Genomic DNA, 26,333 nt, shown 5'->3' with positions numbered 1-26,333 from the left:
GTTGATTCCAGGATAAAAAATAAGAAGAAAAAAGTATGTAAAATCATGGAAGAAATTGAAAAACAACACAGGAGACTTAAAAGGTCCCCACAGAGAAAATACAGTATAAAATGATAGGCAAATCCAGATGTATGGGAAACCTCTGCAGGTATCAAGGTGCTTTGGGAAGTGTCCTGAGTGAACGACTTTCTTGAACGGCCTGTGCAGGGAGGGAATTGCTTGTCATGTCTCATTCTCTGTCCCATGGATGTTAGGGTTTCCCCTCCGTGATCCCTGCTGCCTCTCCCCTTTGCCTACACACTGCCGAACCCCTCAGATTCTTCTTGTTGCTTTCCACTTTGCTCTAGCTCAGTCTTGTTCTCTCTAAAGGTTGTATGTTGGGCCTGGATCATGACAGTATTTCCCATCCTTAGAAGTCTATGTTGTCTTGTGTACAGTCAGTCTCAGGGCTAGGCCTGGGCCATTTAACCCGGTGATTACTGTTTTCTTACTGTTCCTTCTGGTGGCATATTTCAGTGTTTGATAACCAGCATGCTGGTTTTCCAGGAAGTGTTTCTCTGTTACTTGATAAAGTTGGCATTTTGAGAGCGCTAGGTACTCACTATGGCCCGTCACTGGATCCTAGTGTAGAGTCTCCGTTGTCCCATGGATGCTGACTGCTCACTGTGGCCTATCTCCGGGCCATGACACAGACTTGCAGCCGGGTATGGAGTGCCAGGGGGTGTATGAAACCGCAGGTCTGGAGGACACACTGGCTTTGACTTTCTTTTTTGTCAGCTAGAGTGTGGCACAGACACCACTGGCCAACTAGGGGGCTACCAGAAGGCTTCCCTACTCTCCACAGTCTTGGTGGCTTGTCCAGTAGATTTTCTTGCACTCACCCTCTGATTGCATCTGGTTTCTCTCTACTTTAGTTTTTGGTGGGGCCTGCTGTTGTCCCTGACACAGGCTTGCACATTCTAGTCTGATTTTCTTGACAAATATCTTTGTAGATTTCATCCGAGTGCTTCCTTTCCAGACAATCTCATGTCACTTAATGATGGGAGCACATTTAGAGAAATGTCTCATTAGATGGATTTTTTTTTTCCTTTGCCAAAATCTCATCTGGTACATTCACACACGCTGGGTGGCATATGTTATGTCACCTGAGATGGCCCCTTGGGTCATCAAGGGGTCACACAGCTGCCTGCTTACAGAAAGCTGTTTTTCTATGTAGCAGGATACTCTAAAATAACAATAGGAAGTATGGTGGATACATAAACAGTAACCCTGTTGTACATTATCGTGAAATATGCTTTCTACATATAATTGCGTGTGCTGTTGTATATTCTTCTGGGACTGTAATGGTGCATGCGGTCCATCGTTGCGCTGAAATGCCATTGTGTTGGTTTCTCTTGCCATGTTCCAGTCCCAAACTGTTCCTTAAAGCAATGATTACGTATTATCTCACGTTGGGGGGGGGGGGGGAGGTGTAGGAACTGAAAAGTATGGAGAGGTGCTACCTCCTGGCTCCACTGTAAAGCTGTGCTTGTTGACTGAACTTGGGACAGAGGCCTGCCCTTAGGAAGGCTTCCTCATAGGCTGTGGGGTGGAGACCTTGATTCCTTCAGGCTACACTGCAGGTCTGAGTGAGTGCTTTCTTCATGGCATCGCATGCATGGCCACTGAATGCTCTTAAAAGGAAGAACCTAAGACTGAGGGCAAGGAGCCACTGTGTCACCTCCCTGTCTCCATCACTCAGTGCTTCTCCTTGAAGTTCACCCTGAAGTGAGGCCTAGTCTCTACCCTGTAAGTATGAACCGCTACACAAAACATTTGCAGAAACATTTCCAGCCAGCCCACTCATAAAGGAATTTCTCAGATTTTCTTGTAGCCTGACAAGAGTAGGGTGTCACGAGACTCCATACCACAGACTTTCCAGGGGACATTGAGCCTTGGCTGTTCTGTGTCATAACTTCTGTGGTTATTTTCATAGACTTTTCTGGAAGCGCCTCCCCCTACCCCCAATCCCTAGTGATAAGAAAAGACTCCATGTTTAACTTCCTTTGGTGAGGTGTGTTTGTTACTGCTCTGATGTTCCCGGACCAAGTACCATGTGGTCTGATGACGATTACACCAGGGTCTCAGGCTGCCCTCTGCTGGACACATAAGTGTCCCACCATTGGTACAGTGGCCTGTCCTCAGGTCCTGTAGAACTGAGTATTTGCTGTAGTAAAACATTTGTTTCTATTCTTTATTGTTGTGCTAAGCTCCTGAAAGTAGTTTAAGTGATACATAGACTGCTACCCTGGGAGGCCTGTTCAGTCCCTGGCATGCTCTGAGGCATGTAGAGCAGACGTTTCAGCTGCTAGATGCTGAGAGCATCACACTGCAGTGTAATACGGGTCAAAACACTGTGTGAGAGAGACTGGGTGCAGATGGTTTGTTATTTATCCTTTTAATTTTATTTCCTTTAATTTAAGTGTAGAGAAACATTCAAAATACAAATGTGTAGATGCCAAAATTACCTGCTTAGAAGAGGAGGCGGGGGGGGGGCCGGGGAGGGGAGAGAATCAGGGGAACCAGGTTGGCGAGAAGCATCATGAAGGAGCCCCGAAGGGGAGTCAGAAGCCTGGGGTTGTATTCTCCTGCTCTGTGTCCCATTGTTAGGATTTTTGTAGCATTTGATCAGCAGCCTGGCCAGAGGTGGTTCCTGGATATGGGTTTTGGGACAGTCAGCACCATGTACGCAGGGCAGATCCAGGACTAGCCAGCTCTGCTACCTTATTCTCCCGCCTAGCATCTTTAAGATATGCTATTGGCTGGTGCTGTGGTCTTGGGGAGGTTTAGTCTGCTCACTGGTCTTGCCTGAGAGTTGTTTGATAGGAGTTAGTCTTGATTCTGTCTACAGGAAACAATTCCTTTAGCTTCTGGCATGATGGGGTGTTTACATACAGCATGTGTTTTGTTTCTGAAATGAAGAAAAAGTAGCATTATGTAGAAATGTGAAGCTGGCTTCTAGGCACCCTTCCTTCTCCACTAAGGTCACTGCTTTTGTGATACAGGATCAGGAATCCTGGGCCCGGCAGCCCAGACATGCCGATTGTATGCTGACCACTTCTATGCAAGGCACTGTGGCTCTGACCCTCTCTCCTGATCCTTTCAAACACCCAGCTGGGACAGACCTCCAGTAAAAGAAGGGGAGGGGCACTCAGCTGTGGTTGTGACAGTACATGGAGGGGACATTGTCACTACCTCAAGGGTGTTTTCATGCTTTTAATTTAAATAGAATCATCGAATGTCAAAAATAGCTTTACAGTGTTTTCTGTTTGTCACAGTTTGGCAAGGAAAGAGTGGTGTCATCATTCTGTGTGCTTGCTAAGTGATAATTACAAGCGTGGAGACAGATGTGGCTTCCCGAGAGCCAGCAGGAGTGTGCAACAGCTTCTTTGCTCCTGGAAAGAGGAGCATAGAGTGCATAGAGTTTTGTTGACTGTGACAGTGGCTCCCAGAGGCTTGGAGCTGGGCACTTAGGGCAGCTGTTCCTGGTTCAGCATGGACAGTGGGGACTGAGCCAGAGGGAGGGTTCAAAGGGTAACCAGTCATGGCAGAGGGTCCACATGCAATGGGACAGCATACATGATAGCATGGTGCTAAGTGAAAGCTGAGTGAAGCCACTGAGGGACCAGGGTGCCCTTAGCGGGAGGCAGGAGCATGGTACAGAGTGCATAAAGTGGGCAAGCTGGAAATTGAGCTTTTGCCTGAGCCAGGTCATACTGGTACACTGATCACATCCTGCAGCCCCCAGGAGTGTCAGGAAGAAAGGCTTACTGTTTGAGCTACTTAAGAATTTTGTCATGGCAGCTGCACAGATTAAAATGCCCCTTATGTGAGTTCCGGCTACACATTCACAAGAGCAGCCCACACATTTACACAATGGGCGTCGTCTCTGCAGAGATAAATGATGCTGTCCAGTCACTTGGAGGCCAATTTCTTGTAGTTGCCAGGGCTTTGCTTGGCCTGAGAATGGTTGCTACTCACTTTGGGTCCCATGGCTAATTAACTTGTGGGCTATTTAGAAGTAGTTAATTTTTTCTTTTAAACCAAGCGGGAAGAACAGCACATAATTAACAGCAGCTTCAAACACCAGATGATCAGATGCGGACCAACAGCACCCGCTGTCTCTCTCTGCTTCTCGCATCCCCCAAAGCAACTTTTGTAGCTAACACAGCTCCGCGTGGTGATTACTTTAATATAACCGTATATTTAGAAATGAGTCATAGCATGTAAAACTCACCATTTTTAAGGCGATCCATTGCTCAGTGCATCTAATGTATTTGTGCTTTGCCCAGCTTCTACATCTGTCTCGCTCTAGAGGATTTTAACACCCTAAAGAAAAACCTGATCCTAGGAAGCAGCCATCTCCAGTCTCTGTTCCTACCTTCACTCGTCTCCTTTTCTGTCTCTGCCTGTCTTGGTCACTTCAGACATGTGTAACCAAATACCACAGTCTGATTGACAGGCTCCCTTCACTTCTTGTTCACTTTCAAAGTGTTATAGCATGTCTCAGACCTTCATTGCTTTATCATGTATTATTATTATTATTTGTAGCTCTACAGATTGCTCCCCAGGCCTTGTGGATGCTGTGCAAGTAAGTCTGCCACTGAGCTACATCCCCGACCCCTATTACTTTTTATAACTGAATAATAATTGTAGAGATAGAGTGTTTACTTCACTCCGTTTTTCTATTGGTAAACATTGGTTTTTGCCTGTTTGTTTTTTTCTTTTTGGCCATGAAGCTTCTTGGATGATGATGGCGATGATGATGGTTATTATTGTGTGGCTTGGAAACTTTTGGTTCTCTGGGAATTAAATTACATGTAGCTGTGGCAGTTTCCACATTTAACTTACCGAGGAACCGCCGGTCTTCCATAGGAGCTGCACTGTCTTATCTTTGTAAGGTGAAATTTTCACCCCAGTTTAATAGAGTGGGGGAATAGCAAGACTTAGAAGCCATTAGTTGCAGAGTCAGCTCCATGCGGCCATTGACCCACTGAGGGCCGTAGTCCTGTCTTGTTGTATTGGATCAAGTATCAGCTAACACTGCAGGCTGGAGCTGGAAGGCAGGGAAAGGAGGGCCATGCCAGCTCTCTCAGGTGTCAGGATGAGGGCAAGGAAGCCATGAGTTTAGGGCATCCTCTCTCATGAAGCTGAAACAAGGTTGGCTGGCTTGTTTTTGCCTGGGTATAGATACAGCCTTGGCGTTGTCCAAATGCCAGGACAGCAATATTCTTCCTGCTGGGTATGACTTCTTATGCCCTTTATTATCTGTACCCTTCCCTGCTCTCTAACACCCAACATGGAATTGCCTTTCCACCCATTTTTGAGACAACACCCATAGATACAGGCTCCTGTGGCCCCAGCAGAGGCCAGCCATGCTGTCAGCCATGTGTAGCCCACTGTTGTCAATGCCCTGAGTTATGACAGGAAGCCTCCCTGATGTTCCGAACACAAACATTTGATGAAATGAAGACTTCTGCCCCTGGCAGACTCACTTCTAAAAAATGTGTTGAACTTGTGTGGCTGCGGGCACTTCAGCTACCCGGTGAAATCATTAGCGGGGCCTTCACAGCTGGCATTGCACCCACAGTGCAATCCCGGTTTCCTAGGAGTGCCAAACAGATGCTACTTAGACAATGTATTCACAGTTTTGGTAGATCTTGATCACATCCGTCCATGGGGCAGTGGTCACTAGGAGCCCCATGTGGGTTTAATGGAAACCAACAGCATCACTTTAATTAAGTTGTGGAGACCAACTTGTTTAGCCAAGGAAATATGGGAGAGGCTCCCGCACCCCTATTCAGCATAGTCGTTGTGTGGGATGCTGGCGCATCTGCGGTTGGTTACTTGTTCTAGCCCACTGGCCTGTCAGCTCTGCCTAACTGGGGGAGGGGGTGGGGGTGGGGGGTGAGGGTGGGGGATGGGAGCCGGGCCTCTTAAAGAATGGGGCATGAAGGTATACGAGATGGATGAGGAGCATGCCGTCACTCTCAGTGGGCAGGGAGCTGAGCATCTCCTCACCAGCTGCTCCACAGGCTCAGAGATGCTGTCAGTGTTTACGAGGACCCAGCACAGAGGCATGCTGGCGCGGAGTGCTCCAGAGAGGTGATGCCTCTGTTTCTCTGCCAGGATACGTATGCTTGCCATTGGGGTTTTGTCTGACACCAGCACTAGCTGCATGCGCTGAGCCACCGAGATCTGCCCCCAACTGTGTTTAACTCACTCCATCATCAGAGGTCTAAGCTCCAGGGTTCCAGGAGCGCTGCAGGGCACTTGCTGCCTCTTGTCAGCTTTCACAGTGTTTTCTGCATTCATTCTGTGGCTACAGTGGAATAGAATCTTCAGTGGTTAAGATTGATAGGTAAGACTTACACTTTGAGGGAAAGTGGTCCCCTGAAGACTGTACCTAGAATTCACATGGTCATGTGCCCATGCTGGATTTGCATGCTCCCATGGCTCTGCCTGTAGCCCACAATGTGGATGGCTGTGGGCCCTGGTCCTGTGGCGTGATGGGGATGATGGTTACTGTCCTCACGTGACTCCTAGTGCATTGTTCCGTCTAATTCCTAGAACCATGGCTTGAGGCTGGTTCACGTCCAGATGCCGTAGGTACCTTCTCTCATTACTCTGGGTCAGCATGCAGGTCCCAGTCTATTGAGTTTTCAGATCCCATGGTCCTTCTTCCCACTCCATATCTGGCTGGTGGTCTCCGTGTGTAGGACTTGATGGCATGTGTCCTAGTGAAGCAGGAAGAACGGCACCTGTCACACAAGTGAGACAAGTGAGGTGTGACATCTCTCAGGGAAGGCTGATCACAGCCCAGTGACTGAGTCTAAAGTGCAACCAAGTAAAATCTGCAGCTTTCTCGTTAGAAAAACACATCTTGTAAATGAATTCTGTGAGAAGAACAGAGAGAAAGAAAAGAGCCTCACCAGGTTCTGCCTGCAGTTGCTCCTTATGGTTTTCTGGAAGTGCACTCTGAGCCCTGGGGGAGGCTGCTTATTCCTCTGCACCCTTTGAGCATAAAAGAGGGCCCTCCAGGTAGACACTGGATGTCACCAAGGGACAAGGACCACATAGCTTCCTTCCTGTACATCCTCCATCGGATGAAACCACTTGAAAGAGTCTGCTCTCCACTGACAGATCTAGTGGGCAAACATCAAGAGAATAAACAAGTGGAGTTGGTGAGTGCTTAGAACTATATGGGGGTTTCCTCGTTTTTAAATGCAGTATGTTTTGATTATATGTTCTCCCTTCCCACAGCTCTCCCAACTCTGCCCCACTTACCCTATATTGCATTAAAATATATTTCTATCATATTTTTATCTTTCTCTTAAAAAACCCACAAAATGAAAATAAAACAACTATCCAATAATACAACAAACACTGAAACAAAACAAAACAAAACAAAACAACCCTCTCCCCCCCAAAATCCAGAAAAACCATGGAGCCTCTAGGACATGGGGCTACCCCGGAATATGGTTAATATACTCCATGAGACTTCCTTTGGAGAAAGCAGATCTTCCTTTTACAAGAAGCCATCAATTGCAAATATCTTTTTGGTTAAGGGTGGGACTCTGTGTCCACTTTTCCCTCTCACTGCTGGACCCTCTTAGATCTGCATGGGTTTTATATGGATGGCCACAGTATTTGTGAGTTCATATGTGCGTCAGTCCTGTTGTGTCTGAAACGTGCTGCTTCCTTGGAGCCATCCATCACCTCTGGTTCTTAATAATCTTTCCACCTAATCTTTTGCATAGATGAGTGAGTTGGGTGGGGGTGGGTGGGGGAGGTTGTTGAAGGCAACCTATTTAGGACTGAGCGTTCCAAAGTCTCTCACTCTACACGTTGTTCAGCTGTGAGTCTGTGTTCATTCCTATTTATTGCAAGAAGAAGCTTCATGGATGGAGGATGAATGAGACACCGATCTATGGATATAGCAGAATGTCATCAGGAATCATTTTATTGCAATAGCTTCATTTTATTTATTTAATTTTACTACATCAGAAAAATAGTAGTAGGTTTTCCCTGGACCCAGGACCTGTTTAGACTCAGGTTCTCGGCCACTTTAGCAGTGTCAGGTGTGGGTTCTATCTCATGGAGCGATCCTTAAATCCAATTTCAAGAAGTGTTGGTTACCCCCGTAATGTCTGTGTCACTATTGCACCTGTACATATTGCAGGCAGGTCATTGGTGCCGGTTACAGGGTTCATAGCTGGGTAATAGAGATTGCCTTTCTCCTCTGGTAGCATTCAGAGTACCTTCCATGAACAATAGAATGGTCTATGCAGTAGAGCTGAGACTTCTATTTGGGCACCTTCTCCTAGAAGAAATTCAACTTCTCCATTTTCAATGCCTTAAGTATTGTCTTCATCAACAGGGCCTTACTATCAAGTTGTAGAGAGCAACAAATCCATTGGCAATAATCTGTGATATTTTGCGGTGGAGGGAAGCCCATGGAACCTTCTGGAAAACAAGATGTGACCTTTTCTTGGCACTGGAGGTTTTCCATGGTGGTATAAGACATCTAGGTAGGGCATTGTCTCTCCTGTTACATACTAACTCTGTTTAGCTTCTTGTTATCTATGTATGCATTTTAGGCGGCTTCTACAGTAGAAGGCCACAAACTTGGGTCACATAGATGGCCCTACTTAAGCTCTCTGAGACACTAAATAAAATAAAACGTAGTAAACATGTGAAAGATGCTTTTTTTTTTCAATGAAAATATTTTTCCATATAATATACACTGATCACAGTTTTCCCTGATCCCGGTCTGCTCCCAGATCCTCCTCACTTTTCCACCCACCCAACTCTATGTCTTCTTTCTCTTTAGAAAACAAACCAACCAAAATTAAAATAAAACAAAACGAAAAGCACAAGAAACACACACACACGCAAACACGCACCATAAAAACACAATCAGAAACCATAATATACAAGCATGGGATGTGGGATACCATGCAGTGGTGAGCCAAATGAAGGGCAGGATTCAGATCTTACAGAACCTCCCCCGGCAGCCGTGCCATAGAGGAGGATCAGCTGATGGCTCATAGAAAAGCATGCTGGGAAGCCTATGACCCTGAGTTTGATTCCCTGGGGCCCATGTGGTGGAAGGAGGACACCTTCTCTGCCAATTGTTCACTGACCTCCACAAAACACCCTAACGTGTACTTGTACACGTGCTTATACACACATGAACATAATTTAAAAACCACTCAATATACTGAAAAAGGTGTATTGGGAGCCAAACGAGAAAAATGCCAAGTCATGTTATAAAGATGAATTCATCAGAGTAACATCTGATTTCTCAATGGAAACTTGATAAGGCAGAATGGTATTGAAAGATATTTCAAGTTCCAAAAGATAAAACTACAACCCAAATGAATATATCCAGCAAAACCGTTGTAAATTATGGGGAAATATTTCATGATAAAAGCAGGCTAAAGGAATTCATAACCGATAAGGCAGCTCTGCAGACAATACTAGAATAAAGTCTTCACTTGAAGAGAATGATAGTCATATTGAAGAGGCTCGGAGGGCAGGAGAATATTCTAGAATAGCAGCTAAACAAACAAGTATCATGTAACCATGAAATACTATAAAATCAAATGACCAGAATCAATACACATTTTTTCTGTAGCAATTCTGAATATTAATAGTCCTAATTTCCCAATCTTAAGATATGGTGTATCTATTTTCTGCCTTCAAGAAACACCTCACAAGAGTTGGCCCTGCCCCTCACGAGCTGCAGCACTCATGAGAGTGGACCTTGTACCTTGCCTGACCCTAGTGTAAAGGTGCAGGTGAGCCAGCCCTAAGGGCATGAGGGCAGCAGAGCTGGCCCCTCCCTTTACCAGCTGCTGTATTTGGGTGAGCTAGCCAGGACAGCATTGCAGAGCTGGCCCTGGTGGTGTGGGTGCAGGAGAGCCATCCCAGTCACCACCTCGGTCCAGATCCAGGTCTTTGAGGTGGCCCACCCCAACTCACTTTGGACTGGTCAAAGGGACAATCCATCAAGAAGATATTACATTTTTAATATATATCCACTGAACACAGGTACACACAATTTCACAAAGCAAATATCATCTGATATAAAGCTGTAGATTAACCCCAACACAGTACTAGGTGACTTCAGTACCCCATCTGTTACTAATATACAGGCTATTTGGATAGAAACAGAGAAACACTGGAGTTAAATGATATCATAGATCAAACCAGATTAACAGACACCTACAGAATTTTCATTCAAGCACTACAGAATACATATTATTCTTACCAGCCTATGGAATACTCTCTAAAATAGGTCATATATTTCGACACAAATAGTCTCAATAAATACAGGAAAAGTGACACAACTTCCTGTATTCTATCTGACCACAGTGGAGCAAAGCGAGAAGCCAACAGCAGTAGAAGCTACAGAAAATTCACCAACTCATGTTGATTCAACTGTACACTATTGAATAGTGAAGAAATCAAGAGGGAACTTTAAAAATCCCTATAATTGGGTGAAATTTAAGATACATATACCACAGTCTATGGGAGACAATGAAGGAAAGTTGATAGCTCTAATTGCATCCAGTAAGAAATCAGAGGGATCTCAAATAACTGAATGATGCACGTTCCGTCTCAGAAGAACAAGAACAAAGAGAAATGCAATAGATGTAGATAGTTAAGATCAGGGGGGGAGTTAATGAGGTAGAAATGAAAAAAAAAAAAAAAAAGAAAAGAACACACAAGGAAAGAATGCAACAAAGAGCTGATTCTTTGAAAAGATAAAAAATATCAACAAACTTAGCAAAACTAAGGAAAAGACTGAGAGACAAGTCCCAAGTTAATGACATTAAAGGGAAAAGGGAGTCATTATAACAGATACCAAAGAAGTCCAGGAGAGTACAAAAGAAATGGATACATTTCTAGATCCATATTACCTAATAAAGGTACACCAACATGGGATACGTAATTTGAACGGATCTATGCCAAACAAACAAGATTGAAGCAGGAATTAAAAGCTGTTCAATGAGAAAAGCTCAATTCCAGACGAGTTCGCTGCAACATTCTCTTAGGCCTTTAAAGACCTAACACCAACCCTTTCCAAATTATTTTATGAAATAGAAAAGGAAGGGATGTTGCCAAACCTGTGATGAAGTTAGTATGGGATACATCTCAACACAACAAAGACTCACATGACACACCTATAACCAGCATCCTTTTCAGTGTAGCATTTCCACTAAGACAAAGGTTCCCACTCTCTCCACCCTCGCTCAACGTAGTCTCAGCAAGAGCAGAAAGATAAGAGAAGCAAGCAAAAGGGATGCAAACAATGTTTATTTGCAGATAATATGGTCCCATACATAAGAGACCCTAAAGACTCTACCAGAAAACTCTTACAAATGGATAAATTCCTTCAGTAAAGTAACAGGATATAAAATTAATACAGAAACCAGCCTTCCTATTTATGAAAGATAAACACATTGGGAAAGAAATCAAGGAAACAGCCCCATTTACAATAACATTAAAAAAAAATAAAACCAAAACACCAACAATAACCACCACTGCCACCAACCAACAACAATATGCCTAACATAGGAAGTGAGAAATCTCTACAATGAAAACCTTAATACACCGTAGAAGGAAATTGAAAAGACATTGGAATACCATATTTATGGGCTAGAAGAATCAATACTACAAGAATGACTGTCCTGTCCAACAATCTTCAGGTTCAGTGCGAATCATCATCAATATTCCAATGCACAGCCTGGTCTACAGAGTTCCAGGATAGCCAGGGATACACGGTGAAACTCTGCCTTGAAACATCAACCAACCAAACAAACAAACCAATCAACGAAACAAAAACCAACAAAATAAAGACAAACAAAACTTTAAAAACTCATCTAGAAATAAAAGGCCTTGTGTCCTACCTCAGTTTCTGTTGTGATAAATACTATGACGAAAAGCAACTTGAGGAGGAAAGGGTTTATTTCATCTTACGCTTTATGATTCTTCATTAAAGGAAGTCGAGGCGGGAGCTTGAAGCAGAAACCACAGTGGAACGATGTATACTGGACTGCCCCCAGGCTCATGGTTGTCAGCTACCTTTCTTATACAGCTCAGGCCCACCTGCCTGTGAATGGTACCATTCAAGAGTGGACTGGACCCTCCTACACCAGTGAGCAATTAAGAAAATACTCCTTAGACATTCTATGGGACAATCTGATGGAGGGAATATTTTATTTTGGAATCTTTCCAAGGTTGTTGTTAGCTGAAGCTAACTTTGACATCCTGGATTATCAAAGCAATTCTGAGCAAAACGAGTGTGGTTGGGGGTATCACTATATCTGATTTCAAATTATATTATAGAGCCCTTGTCAGAAAAACAGCATATTATTGGCATATTATTATATATTACTGTAAACCAACTCCAATTTAAAAAGAAAAAAAATATTGTAAGAGTTGCTATGGTCACAATGGCTCTTTTCACAGCAATGGAAACCCTAACTAAGAAAGAAACCTTAACTAAGAGACAGCGTGCAGTGTGGGTAGCTGTACACCTGATAGAGGAGTAATATACTGGAACTCAAAAAACTAAACAAAGAACCCAGTTAAAAACAGGCTAAGGAACTGAACAGAGTCCTCCAAAGAAAAAAAATACACATAGCCAATAATTATTTTTAAAAGTGTTCAATGTCATTAACCATAAGGAAAATACAAATTAAAAATAGTCTGTGATTTCTCATAGCAAGTGCCCATCCCACCCCAGTTAGACTGGCTATCTTCAGGAATATAAGTAAATGGGGGTTGAAAAGATGGCTCAGTGCTTAAGAGCACCTCCTGCTCTTGGAGAGGTTCAGGATTCAGTTCCCAGCACCCACATAAAGGTAGTTCCATGAAGGATTGGTACATTCTTCTGGACTCTACAGGCATTAGGAATGCATGCAGTAACAGACATATAAGCAGACAAACACTTGGGTACATAAAGCAAAAGTAATATTAAAATAGATGTTGGTGGAGGAATGGAGAAAGGGGACACAGAGTGACTCAGGCAATGGAGAAAGCAGTGTGGAGGTTTCTCACCAGACTAAAGGCTGACCTTGCATACGACCCAGGCACACCACTTCTGGCCATTTACCAGAAGGACTTTATATCCCACCACAGAGATGCCTGTACATCCAAGCTTGTTGCCAATATCTTCACAACGGGAAGGAGTGGGGATCAGCCTGGATGTCCACTGTGGCGAGTGGGTGGTGGAAGTATGGTGCCTAAATAGTGGGATTTCATTCAGTTAGAAAAAAAATGAAGGTGTGACTCTTAAAGGAAGAATCCATGGGGCCTGGAGAATGCGCTAGGTCTCAGAACTCAGGCTTAGGAAGACGGTGAAATCTCTCTCTCCTGTGTGGGTCCCGGCTTTTTACCTTACATTTCTGCCTTTATGTAGAAGTGAGTATTTGTAGAGCTTAGAAAACTAGAGGGAAAAAAACCCAGAGACCTATGAGACAGGTAAAAAGATTCTGTTATCTATGTGGCGTGGATGGTTCTATAGGGCAGATGGCATACAAATTTGGAAGAGGGAATTCTGGGAGTGGAAAAGTCTAAATGGGAAGTGGGGGGGGGATAAGAGAAGTGCAGGGGATTGAGGTGGGAGGGGCATAATAACTCAGGGTGTATGAAAAGGTCATGAATATGATAAGCTAAACAAAAAGTCAAAAGGAGCTTGGAATGGAGGTACTGTAAGCTGCCCCTAGAAGCTGTACGCTAATAAACAAAACCCCTAATGTGTGGGCTACTGTCCTATGAATGGTTGGTCAGAGAGGCTCCTGGAGCTCCCGAAACAATATAGGTAAATGCTGTTGGCTGCCCACTAGAAGGAGATCCTAAGACCCTATTGCTGAACACACCACATGCCTTGGTCAGAGAAATCAGGCTACTACCACTGGGCTGGACACTTCCTCCCTGCTTGCTTGCCCTTATAGTGGTGGGAGTTGCAATTCAGGCTGGTGAGGGAGAATTGCCATCCACAGCCTTACTCAGCTTGGACCGTGTGTGCAACAGTCTTGTCTGGCCGAGGAAGATGTGTCCACTGGTACAATAGGAGCAGTCTTATTTTACGATCATCACATGCTTTTTGTGTTTTAATTCAATGCCGGCTCCTCATGACTGATGAATATTCTGAACCCGGTCCAAAGCACATGGTTGGGAAGTGACAGGCCTGAGTGAGGGAGCTACTGTAGTTGTTTCCTAAATGGACCCAATGTGCCTGTCAAATTGCCTTCTGGCCCACTGTGTTTATGGCCATAGATTAGTGCTTGATCTTTTTACACAGCCAGCAGTGACTGTAGAGACTTATAATCAGTCAGAGTCCTGAGAATAAATGCCTATCAGATTCCTAGCTAGTGAGGACATGGGCATCACCCCTCCAAGGCTCGGAGAGCATCACAGAAGTAGGGTTGGAAAGAATATAAGAGCCAGAGGAAGTTGGGGTGGGGTAGCAATATAGAACACTTGACGTCTGGACATCACATGGCTGCTACACTCAGGGTTAGGGCATAAATCTGAAGAGGATTGAGCCTGTCAGTACCTGCCAGTATCCTGGAAAGGAGAGGATCTTTCGGGAGCCTCTTCTGCCTGACGTTAATATGCAGTTAATAGTTGACAGGAAGAAAGAAGGACGTTGTCTTCAGTAGTGTGTCCACTCATGTAGGTGCCTGTGCTCCTGTAAAGAACCCTAATGAAACTCACAAGATAAGAGAGGGAAAGGCACACACACACACACACACACACACAGAGAGAGAGAGAGAGAGAGAGAGAGAGAGAGAGAGAGAGAGAGAGAGAAGACTGACTGACTGAAGGAGGGAGGGAAGGGAGAGAGGAGGAGGGATGGAGAGAGACAGAGGTAGAGTACATGGAGATTGAAGGGGGAGCCAATCGGGAAGAAGTTTATTGGCAGACGGGGAATGGGCGTGAATATGATTGAAGTCCATGTGCACATATACATGTGTATGGAAAGTCAGACTGAAACCCAATATTCTGTATAGCTAATAAATGTTAATAAAAAACATTTTAAGAAGCTGTAATGGCAGTCATGCTTAGAAGACAGCCTTCCCTTCCATGACACCGACTAATAAGATACCCTGCACTGACTGATGGGACTGGTCTTACTGCACACAGACCAGCAAAGCATCCCAGGCAGGCCTTAATGGCTGCCTTTTCCTCTTCTGTCACTTCGTTCCATAAACGCTGGGGACTTACAGCCCCTTCAAAGACATTCAGTTGGATTTCCAAAGCTGCATATCTGTGCTCGCTGAGGCCTCAGACTGTTTTGAAGATAAAGTTAATGAGTCTGGTCAGATAACGTAGGCTTTGGGGTACGGTAGCAGTGTGCTGTGAGAAAGGGTTGGGTAAGGATAACCAATAAGAGGCTTAGTATGAGGAATGGGCAGGCAGCTACTCTAGGATTCACAGCGGCTCTTTACTGAGGCTAATGTGAGCCGTAGGGACAATTGCTGGTGGATAACCACACCCAGTTTCTGTGAGCTCCCTAGACTGAAGGATGGAAAGGGGTCAGATGGGATGTGGCCTGTGCGCCTTCATGTTATTGGCCTTGTCAGGTTCCTCAGGTAACGTGACGCTTCTCCCTTGCTTTTTGGTAGATGGACAGTCTCTCCTCGGGGAGCAGGTGGGCTGGCAGGACAGGCGTCCCCAGGCCGGGAGAAGGAGGCGCTCCCAGGTACTCTCGTCCACCCCTGCTGGTGACTTGCCCACCCAGCCCTGTCCTGTTCCAGACAATGGCCACCTGTGACCCTGCCTGCCTTAACCTGCTTTGCCCATCTGTGCCTGCCTGTGCCTGCCCTCAGCCCAGAACTCCCACCCTTTCCCACCCCGATTCAGGACTGGTCCTGACTTCTGGTTCCTGCCTTGCTTCACCACTTTGACCCAATTCCCAGTAACCCCGTTTTTGCCATGTCATATCACAGGGACTTCTCAAGAAGGAGCTGTTAAGAGCCCGCCAGTGCTACCTGCTTCGCATCTGTTCATTTCTGTTGGAAGGGTAATCTGTAGTGAACACAAGCACATGTTTATTCCCAAGTAATCTGGCCCGGAGTCTGTGATGACTGTGACTTCTCCATGCACACTGTCACCTCCTGTTACACAGAATGGTGGTGACGCTTTATTTGCTTCGTGGTCATTGTCATCATCAGTGGAGGCGAAGAGTGATTTCAGGGTAGCATGGACCTGAGGAGTGAGTCTAAGTGAGGCTGGAGGAACTGAGTGGCTACAGGGTCATCAGATCAACAGAAACCAAAGTAGACTCTATGCCAGGCTCTGCTAAGACTTGGAACATGGGCTTTACATCTGAGAAAACTAGTGATAGGTTCAGAAGATGAAGGGGGAGGAAAGGGGGTAAAGGAAGGGGTGAAGAGTAGATGGGTTCATACATGTGTGTTAGTGTTGAGTATGTATGTAAGTCTGTACACAAGTATACATGGTTATACATGTGTTAGTGCCTGTGTATGTGTGAACGTGGGTTTACATGGGTATGAATGAGCGCACATACAAGTGAGTGTGGGCATGTGTGTCCATACATGTTTGTATTTGTGCATGCATGTGTAGGAAGGTGGGGGGATTGCTCATGCTGTATATGACTTGATATGCACACGAGGGCATGCTTGTGCTCATTTGTGTGTATGTGTGTGCGTGTATGTGTGTGCGTGTGTGCGTGTAAATGTGCACGCATCTTGCCCCACTTGAGAAGGTGATGCTTTAGCCAAGGCGAGAGTGTAAGTTGTAATTGCAGAGAATTGCAGAGCAGTCAAGCGGAAGAATGACTGGCTTGAAAGTTTATGGTGGAGGAACGCCAGGGGCCATTGTGGCCAGAGGAGAACGAGCATGGGGCAGCTTAGCTCTGAGAGGCGAGGGTAGGTCCCCTCAGCATCCTTCAGCCTGAGTGAGAGCCATTGCAAGATATACCCAGAAGATATACCAGAGCTGGTGGTTTGTTGCAAAGTCACTGTGGCTTCTGGGTAGGATAGACTCTCAGGTGACCCAGCGTGTGAGTGAAGACCAATTAGGAGGCTCTGCCTGGGTGCAGGTAAGGAGTAGTTGTGGGTAGGACCCGGTGACTAGGACAGGCAGTCCTGCTCTTTTATCTGCCGAGTGTATCTGCTTGTTCCTTTTCCTCAGGTGCGAAGTCCACTTTGGATGGCCATCTCTGGGGACAGACCACCAACCGCCAGTGTGGTCACTGGTGACTCTGTCCCAAGCCTCGCCAGAGCCTGGCATGGAGCCCACGTTTGGCTTTGTTGACACGCTGACTATGGGGTAGCAGCTTGAGGCTTCTCATCAGCTTCTAAGTGTAAGACCAGGTCCTCTAAACAGTGAGAAGCGGTGTTTGAGAGTAAGGACTCGAGCAGCCTTCCGGCTCTCAGTGGACAGCAGGAAGGCCATCAGCACTGATGGGAAAGCTGAGATGAAACTCTGAGGCTGAGAGACATCCGGCATGCAGAGAAAATGAAAGGAGCGCGGGCTTGTGCTTTGCTGACAAACCCATGTGTAGCTAGAAACAGTATGGACTCTTGAGGGAGCACAGGGCGACAGAAGAGAGGGTCAGGCCTGGGTATCGCAGCCTCTGCAGAACAGGGGAGGCCGGGGAATAGGCAGGGATTGGCCAGAGTGGAACTAGGGACAGGAGGAGCCACGAGGTACGTAAGCCAGCAGCCTCAAGGGCTAGGGATATTTCCATCCCCACTGACAAACCTGCTGAGCGGAAGAGTTAGTCTAGGAAGCCACAAGATGCCTTGAGGTTTTTAGATTCAGGGCTGAATAGAGTGGAAGTGTGGGGTTTGGGGGAGCTGGGGATGTGGCTCAGTGGATAGGAGTTCTTGCAGCTATTACAGAACACCAGGGGTCAGTTTCAAGTACCCACAGTGGGGCTCACAACCACCTATAGTTCTAGTTCCAGGGAATCTGATGTCCTCTTCCAGCGTCCTTGGGGACTGCATCCACGTGGTGCACAGATAGACACGCAGACAAACGCCCACAAACACAGAAGAGTAAGTAAAATATTTCTTTAAAAGAAGAAGGATGATAGAGTCCATGTAAGTGATGCATGGCAGGCATGGGGACAGGCACTTTAGAGTTTTACTACACGAGGCAAAAGCAAGAGAGGAGAAGGAAGCTAGGATTCATTTGGAAGTGTTAGAAGCAACAACATGTTTCTGAGGTGCCATACATAAGCAGGAGGAGGGAGAAGAGACAGCCTGCGGAGGCCAGCAGTGGGTACTGTGGGTACCAGTGGGATCCAGCAAGGCAGTCCTTCCTTAAGGATGCTGTTGCTGTGGGTACCAGTGGGGTCCAGCAAGGCAGTCCTTCCTTAAGGATGCTGTTGTCCGTCAGCCCAAAATGAGGCATGAAGACAGGATTCCATATGAAATTCAGGTGTGCACATCAAAAGACAGTTTCAGCTGTAAAGGATAAGTCTGCAAATCTGGGATTGGGACCAGGTCAGAAGGGAGACTTGTGACCTCTGGGCTATGTGGCCTGCATGCCTGTTATCATGTACTTGGTAGCTTTTGTTTTTCAGTGATGCTTGTACAGTTGCACGGTCAGGATGGAACTGGCAGAGTGACATTTTAGCAGGGGGTAGCTTTTGGTCAGTAAGAACGTGTGACAAATGGGAGCAAAGAAAGCTGACGTCTGAGCAAGAACAGGACAGAACCTGGGGAGATGGTCTAGCAGAAGGCAAGATGGCACACTTGGCTTCTGTTCCAGTTGTTGACGGTTGTAGCTTAACTGCTCTCAAAGTAGAAAACAACCAAGAAGTTAAAAAACCAAAAACCAAAAAAGCAACTCTCCTACTAGTCCCCCTCCCCCCCATTACTTTTTCCAGTTCAAGAACAGTACTTGGTTTCCATGGTTATTGCTGGTTAGCTACACAGCAAGTGTTATGTAGTGGCACGGGGTAATTACAGTCAACGGAAAAATTGCAGGCTAAGTCTTAAATAAATACAGAGCAGCTACATGGTTTAGCCTCTGATCCCGAGAGCGCTATGCAGTTCACTTCTGAGCCTGAGCTGCTTGTGGGACCTGGACCCGTGGGCCTGTCACCAGTCCAGAGCCATGCTTCTGGCCCTAGGCGTCTTGCTTTATCACATGACAGGACTCCATTTCCTTTCAGTGCCTGGACCCACTTGGCCTTTGTGGCGACCTCCTTAGGTGAGGCTGGGAAGTAGGTTCAGGCCTTATGTGGCACTTCAGGCTGGAAATGTCATCAGTACTTCAGAATGGGAGTTTTGGGCCTAAAGATAGTGCCCGGGAGTCTTCTAGTGGCTTGTTACAACAGGAAGATTGCTAGGAACTGTCATCTTGATCCAAAGCCTTCCGAAAAGACAATTTACGCAGCAGCTATAGCAGGGGCGGGGCGTCTGCAGTTAGAGGGCCAGGAATGTGAGTTAATGGACTGAAACAGTGTCTGTGAGCATTGCTGGGATCGGGGAGAGGCCATAAAGAACAAGAACCCAATGCACTGACGAGTGGGAGAGCGGAGGGCGAGCTCTCCACCCTGAAGTGCTCTTGAGCAAGCTCGAGATGTGGGCGCCCAGCTCACGTTGAGAAAGCAGACCATGGGTTGTGCCCTGACATCAAGAAGTGTGCCAGGCCACCTGTAACTTCAGAGAGGGGTTGGGACCACTCCCTGAAGACAGAATCAATCGGGCTCTGTGGGCTCTAGGAGAGGGCGAGCACATTGAGGCTCCAGCAGGAGTGTGAGCACAGCCAAGCTCAGTCACAGGCTTGAAGAAGCAGCACCATACACAATAGGAGGGGTGTTCAAGGAACGGGTGTGTAAGTGTAATGCATGAGAAAAAGATGCCAGTAGAAGAGAATGCTGTATTTCATCTACAGCTCTGTCACTGAGGCAAGCCAGGGCAGAAAGGGGCTCAAGACAGAAACCTGGAAGGAGAAGCCACGGAGGAACTTGCTCTCTCTCTCTCTCTCTCTCTCTCTCTCTCTCTCTCTCTCTCTCTCTCTCCCCTCTTTTTTTTCTTGTCTTTTCTTCAGTCTGGGACCCTAGCCCATGGGATGACACCACCCGCTTTCAGGCTAGATCCCTCCTTCCCAGTTAAACCTCCTTAAGTCACCCTGAGAAACATGCCCAGATAAATATCTCTTAAGTGATTCTAAATCCCATCCACTTGGCAGCAAAGGTTAACAAAGGATGTCAGATACCGCCAGTAAAGATTCTCAATTGCTTGACCCTGTGGTGATACGAAGCCCTGTTGTGGGGAGTAGTTTGCATCTCCCCTCCCGCAAGTGCAAAGGCTCAGGCTTCCTTGGGCATCCTTATCCTGACACCGTGGTGGCCACATGGGACACCATCACACTGCAGTCTTGGGACAGCTGCCTCAGTTTCAGCCTGTGTCCTTCTGAGAATGCACGGCCTAAGGGTGTCCCCTACTAGGGGCTTGGCTCCCTTAGAAAGAGGCATAATTGTGACCTTTTATTTGCATGCATGGGAGGCTAGATGCTCTCCCTGCTCAAGGTAGATGAGGGGAAGGAAACTATTCTGAGCATTCTGGGTGGCTTGTAGTAGTAGGAAGGAAGGGTTCGGAACTAGACTCTAGGAAGAGGACAGTGGGGTTGGAGTCTTTCCTTCTAAATCTCCTAGATCCTTAACTTCAGACAGACCAGCCAGTAGTGGACGCTGGAGTCAGTGCCACTGTATTAGTCAGGGTTCTTCAGAGTAGCAGAACTTGCCATCTATCATCAGTCTGTCTATCTATCTTTCTATCACCTATCTATTATGGATCTCTCTCTCTCTCTCTCTCTCTATCTCCTGAGATAGAGACAGACAGACAGACAGCTATAGTTATAAAGGAGGATTTATTAGGATGGTTCACAGGCTGTGGTCCAGCTAGTTCAACAATGGCTGCCTATCAATGCAAGGTTCAAGAACCCAGTAGTTGTTCACTCCCCGAGGCTGGATATCTCAGCTGGTCTTCAGTATACACTGGAATCCTGAGCAAGTAGTCTCTAATGCCTGTGAAGGAATGGACTTGCTAGCAAGGCAAAAGCAGCAGGCAAGGGGCAAAGGCTTCCTTCTTCTGTGTCCTCTGATAGACTTCTAGCAGAAGGTGTGGCCAAGATTAGAAGTGAGTTCTCTCAGCTCCAAAGGTCGATGTGGAGCTAGGAGTGCTTGAAGAGAATGTGACTTGTTTCCCCTTTTGGATCCAGTTGAAACAAACACCAGCATGTTTACGACATGACCCTGGCTAGGTGAGGTGTGTCTCATCCCTGCATCTGATCTTGCCTGCATGTCGGATGGGCAGCTCCCTCTGCCTTCCCTGTGCATTCAGAAACCAGGAGACCAAGAAAAGAGCTGGCAAGATGGCATGAAGAGACAGCAAGAACACCTCCTTCCTGCCTTCAGGGACGGTGTCCCTGGGGTAATTTTGCTTGAGATAGGTGCCAACCCTGTTCAGAGTAAGTGTGACCCATCTGATAACCAGTAGTAGGAAGGAAGGCCTGGTAAAGGTATGGTCACAATGCCAGCAGACAGTGGCATCCTGGCATCATTCGCTACTAAGATAGTGAACACATTCCCACGCCTCTCTCATCTCCTATTTTTACTTTAGGATCGTATGAGGGAAATTTCTTCATCTCTGTACCATTTTGCAAATTATAGAGTACTTCCCACAGCCCTGAAAGGTGGATATTTCATGATCCCCATTTAGAACCAAGAGCCCAGTCTGAGAGGAATCAAGTCACAGGATTGGCAGTGGGAGGGTGAGTGGAAGGTTCTCTCTGCAGAGCAAGCCTCCAATGGCCATGGTCCCAGGTATGGGTCACTGCCTCCCAGAGTGCCTCTGTGCCAGGTTCAACTCCTGTCTGTTGACCCAGAGTTGCGGGCAGGCTCTGCCCTCCAAGGATCTGTGTTGGCATTGCCATCTGATTCTTAGATACCACCCATCTCAGTGCAGATGCTGCCTGCTCTAGGGTCCCTGGGTTGCCTTGCTGCTTATCCTTTGAGAGTTTTATGTTTGTGAGCACAGCCAATTTCTTTTTGAGAAAGTCACATTTTAGACATTAACTTCCAGGGAGTGCTTTCCATTTATGAGTCCTTACTTTTGATCAAGATTTATAGGTGTCTTGTTGATTTTAGTGCTCCAGAAACATTGATTATTGTGGTAGTCAAGGAGGCTTACCAACCCAATGGTATCTCGAATCTCCTAGGAGACAAGCCTTTGGACAGGTCTGTGTGGAACAGCCTAGAGAAAACCTCACAGTTTAGTCCCCAAAGTGGGCAGGACCATTCCCTGCGCTTGGGTCTAGACTGCAGAGACAAGAGAAAAGCTGGCTGAACACTGGCAGCTGTCACTCTGCTTCCTGACTGAGGATTCAGTGTGGCCAGCCACCTGTACTTCTTCCCATGATGAACTGTACCTTGAATTATTAGCCAAAGCAGACCTCTTTCTCCCCTAAGCTCTCTCTTCTTTATCAGGGCAATTTGTCACAGCAACAGGCAAAGTTACCAATACAATGCCAATGGTATCTTGTAGTTACATATTATTTTCCATTTTTTTTTTATCTCTGTCTAGAATTGATGATCCTACAGGTGAGGACCCAGGCTGGGAAGCAGTTCTAGCTCCAAGCATTTCCGGTAGAGAGCACTCACTGAGCCCGTGGAATTGTTTCACAGAGTGATAGTGGGCCTGAAGGGAGAAGGGACGGGCTTGGGACCAAAGTGGGTCAGAGTGACTTGTTCTGAACCACATGACCCTCCTGCCTTGTAAGAGATGTTAGAAAGTCTTTAGAAAGAGAGAATGATAAAGTGAAATTCAGAAATGTTTTGAACTAGATGAAAATTAAATTGCAGTGATATGAATCAATGAAATATAAGCAAAGATTGAAAACAAGGCGACTTCTTAGAAAAGCTAATTAGCTGTCAGGCAGAGGAGTTCAGGGAGAGCAGGAGAGCAGACCAGCTTCCAGTTATCCTGAAGGACACACCTGTAGTGAGCTCACTTCTTTTTACTAGGTAGTACTTCCTAAAGCTTCCAACACCTCCCAGCAGAGCCACAGGCTGACAGGCTAGCTTTTGACATCTGGGCCTTAGGGGGACATTTAAGATTAAAAAATGTATGCAGACAAAAACTACACAAAAGTCACAAAGCTAATAGATCATTCCAGAAAGATTTTGAGATATAAGAATATGCAAAAATAAGTCAGGGTCCTATATGCTAGCAATGAACAGGCAGAATTAAAATTAGAACACAATACCACTTTAGCAGACCCCCCAATACTTAGGCGAATGCACACACACATGTACACCACACACAAAATTTATATGTGGCCAACTGTTAGAAAAAGTGATAAATGAATCAAAGAATTAAATACATAGATATTTTATGTTCAAGGATTAGATTCAATATTGAGATAATGTCACTTTGTCATGACTTGATTGATGTAGAGTCACCGCGATACAAATAAATATGCTTACTAGTTATATTTCGGACACCTTGTCGGTGATTCTGAAGTTTTTTTGGGAGGAATTGTTGACCCAGAGTAGCCCATTAGAGGAAAGAGGAAAACAGCAAAATGTTGTTACTGACTTCAAAACATTCTCTGAAACACGATGACAGAGCTCAGTAGAGAGAGACTGCCACCAGGGTCCAGGGTCAGTGGAGACACGCCACATGGAGAAAAGAGAGAAGTAATTCCCACAAGTTTTCTGACCTCTCCGTGTGTGCCTTGATATGAATGTGCACACATTTTCACATTCATGTGCTTGCACACACTAATCAATACATGGAATTGAAAACTTTAAACTACAGTAATCACGATACTATTGTGTTGGTAAAAGAATAGACAAGTTCATAACTGCGAAGATCTCAGCTGTAAGTCACACGAATATAGCCAGCTGATCTATGGTGACCTTAGGCAAAGATAACAGCTAGGAAACTCTGGAGTCTACAGGCCCCTCCCTCCAAAAAACAGCAAATCAAAATGGACCACAGACCTAAATGTAAAACCCGAAACGAAACTGGAAAGGATAGAAGAAAATCAAGATGGCTTTTAGTGTTTCTGATAGGAATGTTCAAGTACCTATTTATGGGGGGAAAGAAGTGGTTAATTTTGGTAGAAGTTTTCTGCTTAATAGAATATGATTCTGTCAGGAGAGTGAAAAACCAAGCCCCAGAGTGAAATATTTAAAGAAGATGGCTCTGTTACGGGACTAGTATGGAAAACTCCTCCAATTCAGTACCTCACCAGAAAGGATTCATATGTAGCCAATATATGAAAGAAGAGATTTCCCACATTATATCTCATTAGGGAAATCAAATTAAATTAAAATGAGATATCACTACACAGCTGCCAGAATGGCCAAAGTACGGAACATTGACAACAGTGCACATTGGCAAAATCAACAAGAATTCATATTCATATTCATTCATTCATTAATTCTCTCTTCTTCCCCATCCCTCTCCCAGTCTCACTCCCACTGTCCCCGCCAATGAAAAACAAAATTTCATAGTCATTTACAAAGAAAGATTTTATTAGTTTCTTACAAATGACACATTCTTATATTTCATGACCCCACCATTAGGCTCCTTGATATCTACCCAAATGGGTTGTTATGCCCACCCAGAAATCTGTACATGGATATACAGCAGCTTCATCCGTAATTGCCAAAACTTTGAATGCAACAGGGTACGCTTCAGTGGGTAGAGCCTTAAGCAAACCATGGTACATTCAGATGATAGGGTATTCAGTGCTAAAGAGAAACGAGCTGCCAATCATGAGAAGACATGGAGAAATCATACTTAGTATTGAGTTGAAAGCTGATTAGAATATGCCAAAGACTGTACGGTTCCAACTGTGCGGTGTTTTAGAAAAAGCATGGCGACAGACATGGAACAAAGATGAGTGATTGCCGAGAGGTTGGGAAGGATGAGTAGGCAGATTACGGAGGCTTTTTTAGAGCTATGAATTAGTCTGTGTGATACTGTAATTGTGGGTGCACATCATTCTACCTTCTGAAGTTGAGGAGTGTATGACAAGCAGAAACCCGGATGTAGAATGTATTTTCAAAGGAAGCGATGGATGTGTCATAGTTGATGTAGTGGTTACAGCAAGGGTGCTCTGGTGGGAGCTGTTGATAACGGAAGGACTGTGTATAAGGGGATACATGGGTACCAGTCTCTCGTGCACCTAAAACTGATCTTTAAAAGTCTATTACAGACAACGGGTGGTGCTGGCACACTACTTTAATCTCAGTACTCAGGAGGCAGAGGCAGGTGGATCTCTGAGTTTGAAGCCAGCCTGGTCTACAGAGCAAGTTCCTGGAGAGTCAGGGCTACACAGAGAAAACCTGTCAAAGGAAGGAGGGAGGGAGGGAGGAAGGAAGGAAGGAAAGAAGGAAGAAGAAAAAGAAAGGGGGCATCTATCAAAAACATAACAAAAGCAATTGTATTTCCTGAACACTGTCCTGGGACAGCAAGGAGGGCTCCCTTAACTCTGAAGGAGGCCATGATTGCGTGTTATTTTTCCCATGAAGAGAGACTCTTCTGGATGGTATTCACTGGTGAGGCTGAGAAGGCTGACCCATGTAGTTTCTCTCCCATACTGACACAGCAGAGACTGCATCTGGCTCAGCACTTCCAATGGCACCAGCACTTGGATGCTGGCTGAGTGGATGGGTGGGTCACTGACCTGTCCATCCATTTACAGTAGAAATAGAGTGGGCTTGCCAAGGGGTTAAAGCTCTCCGTGGCCTTAAGTCCCCGATGGCAGGCTGACACTGCAGTTCTTCCCAGGTGCTATTTGTCTGGGATGAGCGTGGTCCTCAGAGATCTACCTGACCTTTCCCGTCCAAGACCAGGGAGCAAACAGAAATGCATCATCTCCACCCCAGTTTTGTGATTAGTAAGAGGAGAAAATGTCCAGCTGTCACTTGACAGCATCATGGCCTTGTGGAGCATCCTGGGGCAAGGATTCCACTGGTCACATTAATTGGGGTTCATGATAGTGTTTAGGTCCCATGAAATGGGCCAGTATCTAGCAGTCTCTGCCGACCAACATTGACTGCTTCTGCTTGCTGCTTTAGGCCCCTTAGGGAGGGATTGGGAGAATGCCTCTTACACATTGCAAGGTCCTCTTCCATAGAACCCCCAATCCTTCTCAGTTCCCCTTTCAATCACGGGCCTTGCTCAGCCAGCAGCTTAAGACCTCCAGCCTGGACAATACATTTCCCGCACTCATTGTCACGTATGTCTTAGCCTGGAGGATTACGGCCACAGGGATGT

At 45.8% G+C, this 26,333-nt stretch overlaps 1 protein-coding gene across 15 annotated transcripts in view; it reads left to right on the top strand.

Annotated features, from left to right (window-relative positions):
* Window positions 1-26,333, top strand: part of Pcbp3 (poly(rC) binding protein 3) — a 194,131-nt gene that overhangs the window by 99,949 nt on the left and 67,849 nt on the right. Inside the window, exon 3 of one of the 15 annotated variants that reach the window (XM_034524886.2) lies at window positions 15,684-15,760. The exons of the other annotated variants lie outside the window; for them this stretch is intronic. The gene's annotated coding sequence lies outside the window, so the exon portion shown is untranslated. The remainder of the gene's footprint in view (window positions 1-15,683; window positions 15,761-26,333) is intronic. 15 annotated transcript variants of the gene reach the window in all.

This window comes from Arvicanthis niloticus, chromosome 20, assembly GCF_011762505.2.
Source record: "Arvicanthis niloticus isolate mArvNil1 chromosome 20, mArvNil1.pat.X, whole genome shotgun sequence".
Lineage (NCBI taxonomy): Eukaryota > Metazoa > Chordata > Mammalia > Rodentia > Muridae > Arvicanthis > Arvicanthis niloticus.
Note: the sequence above shows the minus strand (reverse complement) of the source record. Positions and strands in the feature narration are given on the sequence as shown.